Genomic DNA, 8506 nt, shown 5'->3' with positions numbered 1-8506 from the left:
GGAAAGTTGCCACTGGGGTGGAGGTGGAGCAGCTGACTGCTGAGTTTGAGCAGCCAGACATAAGAGCTCAACACGGAGCTATACAGATCAGGGAAGCTGTGAACGAGCACTTTAGCTGTGTGCCACAGTAATGCGTTGTGGTGGACTGTGCTGTGCCTGCCTCTGCAATTTTGGGGCCTGTCAGGAATTGTGTGGGGCTTTATGTACATCTCTGAATATAACACTGTCAATGTACCTATTAATTTTGTGTTGCTTGCTGTACATTTATGATTATTACACTGTGTTTGTCACTGACCCTATGAGTTGTGTCACATTGTACAATAATAAGTAAGTGGGTGCTTTCAGTACTGCTAAGTATCCAGCAGCATATGTTGGGAATTAATAAAGATGAATTACTTTTCAAAAATATAGAATTTTATTGAATAACAAAACCAGGGCAAAAAAGATCTGTGCAATTTAAAAGCAAATACATTCAAAACTTCATAAATTAACAGAACAGAACTTAACTGGGGAAAGAAAATTCATGTCCCTTTTGGCTACCCATACAGCACCCATGGCTCTCACAGATCAGTGGATGTGAAGCTGTGGTTGTCCCTCTTGTCCCGTGGTGTGGAGTGGCAGGCAATGTGGCCCCTGAGGCCACATGCAATGTTGAGAGATGGTGTAGGGAAGTGCTAAAATGGAGTTCTCCGTAGACTGCAAAGGGAGGTGAGCCCATGACTGGTGAACTGGTAGGTGTCATGTATTTCTGTACCAGATATGGACTGGCTACAGAGCTTGCTTGTACACATCAGATGAGTTCATCACAAGATCCCTAATGCACTGCCAGGTATAGCTGGTATTTTACACACAGTGCCACCTAGTGGCTGAACACTATAATAATACAGTTTATCATTCCATTACAGTAGGTCAACAAGAGTCTGCAGTATCTGTGTTTGCTGCTGGAGAAAGCCCATTATGTCCTGGTGCATCTCCCTCACCACTTCCTGCTGGGACTCCTGGGCCTTTGTCCTGTCTGCTCTTTCCTTCTCCAGACAGTTTGCAGTATTCACCCTCCAGACCTTCTTCTCATGGTCTGATCTTCGTTCTCCACCGTATCTGGCTTAGGCGTTCCATAGGTGTGGAGGGGGAAACCCCTCGAGGCCACAACAGCAGCAGCTGCACATAAAACACCCAGAGGTACCAATGTCAGTACAGTCACAATGGAAAGCAGAAGTTAAGGTTCAGAACTCCCTCCCTTGTTCCCCTGAAGTTTTAAACGAGACATGCTTATTGACACTTCTGCTTTGGAGTGCTTGTCCACAGCCCCATTCAGAGCACCAGCCATGGTGAGTATGGCCCACCAGGGGTAAGGGAAATGAGGAGGGTTGCATTACTGTATGGGTGTAGGGCAATGGCACCGAATACTGTGAGATGGAACTACCACTATATGACCCACTCACTATCCACAATGCATACTGCAGGAATTGGACTTGGAGGTGGAACAAGGGGCAAGGCTTCTGAGCTCCTGCCCCTAACAGACTTGCAATGCCTGGGGTCCTACAGTCTGAGTGGTGGTAGCAACATTGAATCAGGCCCCTTTTGTGTATTTAAAAACAAAAAAACTTTCCTTTAGAAAATTGTCCAATGCCACTTGATCTTCATTGCAATATATTTTTTCCCATTTTTGGCGTAGATAGTTTTCACCGTATTTTAGCTGTTCATGTGTAGAGAAAGTTTTCCTAAATTGGCCTTTTCTGAATCCTTTGATGCTGGGAAGCAAGATTTCAAGGTATAATTCAAAATGTACTTCGCAGTAACTCTTTGTCGTCTATCCATTTCTTTCTTTACAGGACAGCATATAACTTAAGAAAATTATTCAAACCTTTCCCACCATATTTCATTTTATTCTAAAATATAAAGGCCAAATCTTGCCAATGTCACCAAATAGTCAGACCTCTAAATAGAATCACAGAATCGCTGTAAGGGACCTAGAGAGGTCATCTAGTCCAGTCCCCTGCACTCATAGCAGGGCTACATTTTACATTTTATTTGTATTATTTTAATGTGAATTTAGTATTTGTGGAGGTTGCTGGACTAACAGCACTGGAGGGAGCAGACTCCTTTTAATCCTCTGAATAAAAGCCAATGTGGCACAAGCTAACCTGGAGGGACAAAGTCCTGGACTGGAGAAGACACTGGACTCATGAGCACACATTAGCGTCTCTCATTCTATCTTTGTCCTTCCTATTGCATATTTTTGATCTCTTTTTGATCACCCCCCGCGAAAGACCTTAAACCTGCAAGTGGCTTCTTGTCCCCACGTGGAGCCCCAATTAAGTCAGTTGCAGAGTTGGGGATAGAAGTGTCTAGGACCTCGTGTTATTTATTAATTGATTTAGATTTATAAAATTCCAATCTATACTCATTCATTCCATGCTGTGCATGCTACTACATAAATACTACATAATGGACGGCCCATTTGAGGTTAATAAATACTAAGTGGCAATAATAAAAATGCAATAAAATAAAATATTCCAAAAGTAGTCTCAGTATGGAGTTTATATAAAGCCAAAGCTATTTATGTTAAAATAACAATGTACACTCTGCATCCTTAAGTGTATGCTGTTTGCATTTGTCTTAGCCATTTTCTTTTCTTATTTTCAAGTATTGCTAAACCTTTCACTATTAGTTTAGAGACATCTGACAACCCTTGTGAATAAACTATGTAAAAATGCCCTTATGAGTTGTCCACAAATTTAGATCTTCATCCTGCAAACACTCATGTATATGACTAGTTCCACTGAGTTCAGAACAATTACTCATGTGGCTAGGTGTTTGCAGAATTGGAGTTCTAGGGTGAAATCCTGGCTCCATTGAAGTCAATTTACTTCAGTGGGCCCGCGATTTCACCCAGAGGTGATAAAATAGAGTGGGGTATTGTTGTTTTTTCAACTAGTGGTCTAGGTAATTAATTGTCCTGCCCTGCAACACAGATATGACGAAAAGTAACATTTTTAACCAAAAAGAAAAGGAGTACTTGTGGCACCTTAGAGACTAACCAATTTATTTGAGCATGAGCTTTCGTGAGCTACAGCTCACTTCATCGGATGCATACCGTGGAAACTGCAGAAGACATTATATACACACGGAGACCATGAAACAATACCTCCTCCCACCCCACTGTCCTGCTGGTAATAGCTTATCTAAAGTGATCATCAAGTTGGGCCATTTCCAGCACAAATCCAGGTTTTCTCACCCTCCGCCCCGCCCCCCACAAACTCACTCTCCTGCTGGTAATAGCCCATCCAAAGTGACCACTCTCTTATCATACACATTGTGAAGAGAGTGGTCACTTTGGATGGGCTATTACCAGCAGCAGAGTGAGTTTGGGGGGGGGGGGCGGAGGGTGAGAAAACCTGGATTTGTGCTGGAAATGGCCCAACTTGATGATCACTTTAGATAAGCTATTACCAGCAGGACAGTGGGGTGGGAGGAGGTATTGTTTCATGGTCTCCGTGTGTATATAATGTCTTCTGCAGTTTCCACGGTATGCATCCGATGAAGTGAGCTGTAGCTCACGAAAGCTCATGCTCAAATGAATTGGTTAGTCTCTAAGGTGCCACAAGTACTCCTTTTCTTTTGCGAAGACAGACTAACACGGCTGTTACTCTGAAACCATTTTTAACCAAGGAGTTAATTTGTAAAATATGAAAGATGCAGAAAAAATTGCTGTTTTATTTAATGGATTACAATAGCAATATCACAAGGTGTTAAAATTGCTTGCAATGCAATGCAATGAAATTAACAAAGCTCTCTGATGGAAAATCAATCATTTCCTGGTAGTTAACTGAGCACCCACCAATTAGAATTGTAAGAATGATCCTGTAGGGTTTTGTGTTGTAATGATGATTCATCTTATACTGTATGCAGCTTTTTCTGTATCCATTGTTTCTTTTTCTGAATACTGTCTAAACATTCTGTCTGCTTCTCAATACAAAATTGCTTTAACATGTCTAAAAATGTCCTAATTTACCTGTCTCTGCTGCTGCTCTCATTCTAGCACTTTAAAACAGTTTTCAGCATAGTAGCTTCTGTAACACATTATATTGTCCCTCATGTCATGTGAGATAGCGTTGTAGAACAAAGTATAATAGTTTCAACATTATGGAGTTTTTTAGTCTGAAATATTACAGAATGCTCCAGTCAGCCATATCCAGCCATTATTGTCAGACTCATTTTATCTTTCCTAGAAATGAAAGTTTAATCAATTTCCATGTACAATAAGGGTTGGCTTGTCAATGGGATTTGTAGGTGCTCAGCACCTCTGATAATCAATGAGTGTTGTGGGTACTGAGTACCTCTGAAAATCAGGCCATGAATGACTAGATAAAAGCATACTGTGGTATGAAATCATTTTTATCCAAATCGAAAGCAAAAATGCAGAATCAATAGGGAGTTATAAAATACTAGAGATATTTTAATAAAAAGTAATATTAATTTTTAAATTATGTATGCCCATGCCCAAAATCTGAGTGCAGTGCTAAACACTTAAAGTCATTTAAATTTAAGGGCATAATTCTGTGTTCCCTGTGCACTGTAGACTCCCAGTGATTTCAATGGGGACTTTGGAGTGTGTGATAAATGAAAGTTAAAGCCCTAAATTTACATATTTGCATTAAAACCATAAAGTAACCTGTCTTATTAGAAATCAAATAAGCTAACACTTTATCTAAAATTTATCAGCTATTTTGGCTCAGGGATGGTCATTTATTTGATGTTTGTATGACGCCTAGCACAAAGAGCCCTAACTTGGTTGTTGCTTTTAGATTCTATCACAGTATTAACATTAAATAATACATAAATTCCAGAATGAACAGTGAATTGTACATTCATTTGTAATATTGTAAACTGGAATGATCTGCAGGCCAGATCACTGCAGACCACTGAAGAAATCTCAGATAGTTTTGAATAATTAATATTTTCAAGAACTTTAATCTCACTATGGATCATTTTTGGTGAAATCTGGTTAAAAAGGTGAAATCTGAAAACTGCATAAATTTTGCCAGGGAAACCTGAGGAATTTATCAATACCACATCCCATATTTCAGTTATAAATAAGTTAAAAGCTCCACTTTCATGCTGATGGCCTATGGGTTTACAATCTCTGCTGACATGGTACTTTAGTGGTTTATAATTTTCCAGCAGAGTTTAGAGTTTAAAAGGCTCGAAACTTTTCACAGTTAAAAATTCAGGGCTCCCAGTAAAACAACTGAAGAGTTGCCCTTTGCAGCATAGGCATGACAATTTGCACTACCCATGTACCCAGAAGAACAGAGGGTCTGAAAGCAAGTAGGTAAAGCTAATGGTCCCATCCCCATGGGATCCGGTGAACGCTTAACAGGAGACGTTTATCAATTTTAAATATCAGCATGTCTTTGCTATTTTATTAACATTTTTATTATGGGGGGAAACCAGCAACAACTATGTTTAGGTTTCCTAGCATTTTCCATAAAATTATTCAGACCATTTTTTAAAGATCTCTAGTGTATCCTTGGTTTGCAGCCTGAAATGACACTTAGAAAAGGAATAGTCCTTAGGGCAGGAAGGTGCTTCTTTGCCTCTCCATGGACATTTTTTCAGATTTGGACAAGGTATTAGCTGATGAAAACTCCATTTCCTGTCTGTGTTTTATTCACTACAGCTTACTCCCGACTTGCTGCTAAAAGTCCTGAATATTCGGTTAGCACCATATATGCACTATTCTGGTGTCTCATGCCCGCATGCCCTCTAAATAGTCCACAGACAAAACTGTGGAGGAGGAAGAGCAGTACATCAAAATATTCATTGTCCTACATGTAAATGCAGCAAGCTGGGAACAAGGATACCATGAGTTCAAGTTCCATGTCTTTTACCGATTGGTATTATTTCTTCACCCTTCACAACCCTCACTGAAAGGGAATCATAGAATCATAGAATATCAGGGTTGGAAGGGACCACAGGAGGTCATCTAGTCCAACCCCCTGCTCAAAGCAGGACCGATCCCCAATTAAATCATCCCAGCCAGGGCTTTGTCAAGCCTGACCTTAAAAACTTAGAAGGAAGAAGATTCTACCACCTCCCTAGGTAACCCATTCCAGTGTTTCACCACCCTCCTAGTGAAAAAGTTTTTCCTAATATCCAACCTAAATCTCCCCCACTGCAACTTGAGACCATTTCTGCTTGTTCTGTCATCTGCTACCATTGAGAACAGTCTAGAGCCATCCTCTTTGGAACCCCCTTTCAGGTAGTTGAAAGCAGCTAACAAATCCCCCCTCATTCTTCTCTTCCGCAGACTAAACAATCCCAGTTCCCTCAGCCTCTCCTCATAAGTCATGTGTTCCAGTCCCCTAATCATTTTTGTTGCCCTCCGCTGGACTCTTTCCAGTTTTTCCACATCCTTCTTGTAGTGTGGGGCACAAAACTGGACACAGTACTCCAGATGAGGCCTCATCGATGTCGAATAGAGGGGAATGATCACGTCCCTCAATCTGCTGGCAATGCCCCTACTTATACATCCCAAAATGCCATTGGTCTTCTTGGCAACAAGGGCACACTGTTGACTCATATCCAGCTTCTCATCCACTGTAACGTCCTTTTCTGCAGAACTGCTGCCAAGCCATTCGATCCCTAGTCTGTAGCGGTGCATGAGATTCTTCCGTCCTAAGTGCAGGCTCTGCACTTGTCCTTGTTGAACCTCATCAGATTTCTTTTGGCCCAATCCTCCAATTTGTCTAGGGCCCTCTGTATCCTATCCCTATCCTCCAGCATATCTATCTCTCCTCCCAGTTTAGCATCATCTGCAAACTTGCTGAGGGTGCAATCCACACCATCCACCAGATCATTTATGAAGATATTGAACAAAACCGGCCCCAGGACCAACCCTTGGGGCACTCCACTTGATACTGGCTGCCAACTAGACATGGAGCCATTGATCACTACCCATTGAGCCCAACAATCTAGCCAGCTTTCTATCCACCTTATAGTCCATTCATCCAGCCCATACTTCTTCAACTTGCTGGCAAGAATACTGTGGGAGACCGTGTCAAAAGCTTTGCTAAAGTCAAGGAACAACACGTCCACTGCTTTCCCTTCATCCACAGAGCCAGTTATCTCATCATAAAAGGCAATTAGATTAGTCAGGCATGACTTGCCCTTGGAGAATCCATGCTGACTGGCCTACTATTTCCCAACTAATAGGGGGTGGAGACCAAACTGAGAAACAAAGGATTCCTGCCAATTGAAAATCCTATTTAAAGTAGGGAAGTGAGTGAATCTTATTTGGTTCTTCACTGAATCCCCGCCCAAGATGACTGCTGAAAACACCTAAGACAGATCTGGGGAAGAAAGGACTGGGCCCAGGCTAGAAGGTGTCTGGCCTGTGAAAGGAATATCTGGAGTTCTAAGCTGCAAGCAAGAGCAGTTTGTCTTCAAGAAACTCTGCAACCTGCTTAAAACAACATTTAGGGTGAAAAATTACTACTTGTAGCCAGTTTCTTTAGTCTATTAAGTTTAGTTTGCATGTTTGTTTTATTTGCTCAGTAATCTGCTTTGATCTGTTTGCAATCCCTTATAATCACTTAAAATCTATCCTTTGTAGTTAATAAATTTGTGTTTGTTTTCTCTAGACCAGTCTGTGGAATTCATAATAGGGAGGGGGGCAAAATGCTGTGCATATCTTCCTCCACATTGAGGGAGGGAGTACATTTCATGACCTTACACTGTACAGTTTTCTGTGCAGCCCAAGACAATACAGTTTTGGGTTTACACTTCAGAGGGGGTGTGCACTTGTGTGCTAGGCAATTCCCGAGCTGAGTCTTCTCACGCAGAGCTGATCTCAATGTCTGTGTCTTTCTGCAGCTGGGTGTGGCCCTACCGGTGTGTGTGCTGGAGGAGGCTTGAGGGTCTGGCTCAGCAGGGCAATGTAAGGGAACCCAGATTGGTGGAACTGGTGGGCTCAGTGGTACCCTAGTATATCAGGTGGTACACTGCAAATGAGGGGCAACCTGTCACAGTGAGGTAATATGTTTTATTGGATCAACTTCTATTGGTGAAAGAGTCAAGCTTTCAAGCTTATACAGAGCTCTTCTTCAGATCTGGGAAAGATAAAGTGTCACAGCTAAATACAAGGGGGAACAGATTGTTTAACATAAGTAGTGAACACACATTTCCAGGGATCATTCAAGGTGAATGATCAGATTAACACCCTCACAGTCACAAGACAAAAAAGGGAGGTTAGTGGGTTACAGATTGTTGTTATAAGCCATAAATCCAATGTCTTTATTAAGACCATGATTTTTAGTGTGTAATAAAAGTTATGATTTAGCTCCCAGGCTCATCTTTTGAAGGTGTTGTGCAGGTTTCCTTTGAGGATGTGGACTCAGAGGTCAGATATGGAATTATCATTTTGTAAAATGTGTTCACCCACAATGATATGGTGTTTCTGTCTTTTATCATTTTCCTTTGTGAGTGCATTCTAGAGCACAGT

General features: G+C 41.4%; 1 protein-coding gene across 3 annotated transcripts in view; it reads right to left on the bottom strand.

Moving 5' to 3' along the window:
- Positions 1-406: 406 nt before the first annotated feature.
- LOC144262661 (uncharacterized) overlaps positions 407-8506 on the bottom strand; it is a 57909-nt gene continuing 49809 nt past the window's right edge. For all 3 annotated transcript variants that reach the window (XM_077812734.1, XM_077812730.1, XM_077812733.1), the window contains one exon: positions 407-1158. The gene's annotated coding sequence lies outside the window, so the exon portion shown is untranslated. The remainder of the gene's footprint in view (positions 1159-8506) is intronic.

Source organism: Eretmochelys imbricata, chromosome 3, assembly GCF_965152235.1.
Source record: "Eretmochelys imbricata isolate rEreImb1 chromosome 3, rEreImb1.hap1, whole genome shotgun sequence".
NCBI classification, from domain to species: Eukaryota; Metazoa; Chordata; order Testudines; family Cheloniidae; genus Eretmochelys; species Eretmochelys imbricata.
This window is presented reverse-complemented; position numbering and strand designations above follow the sequence as displayed.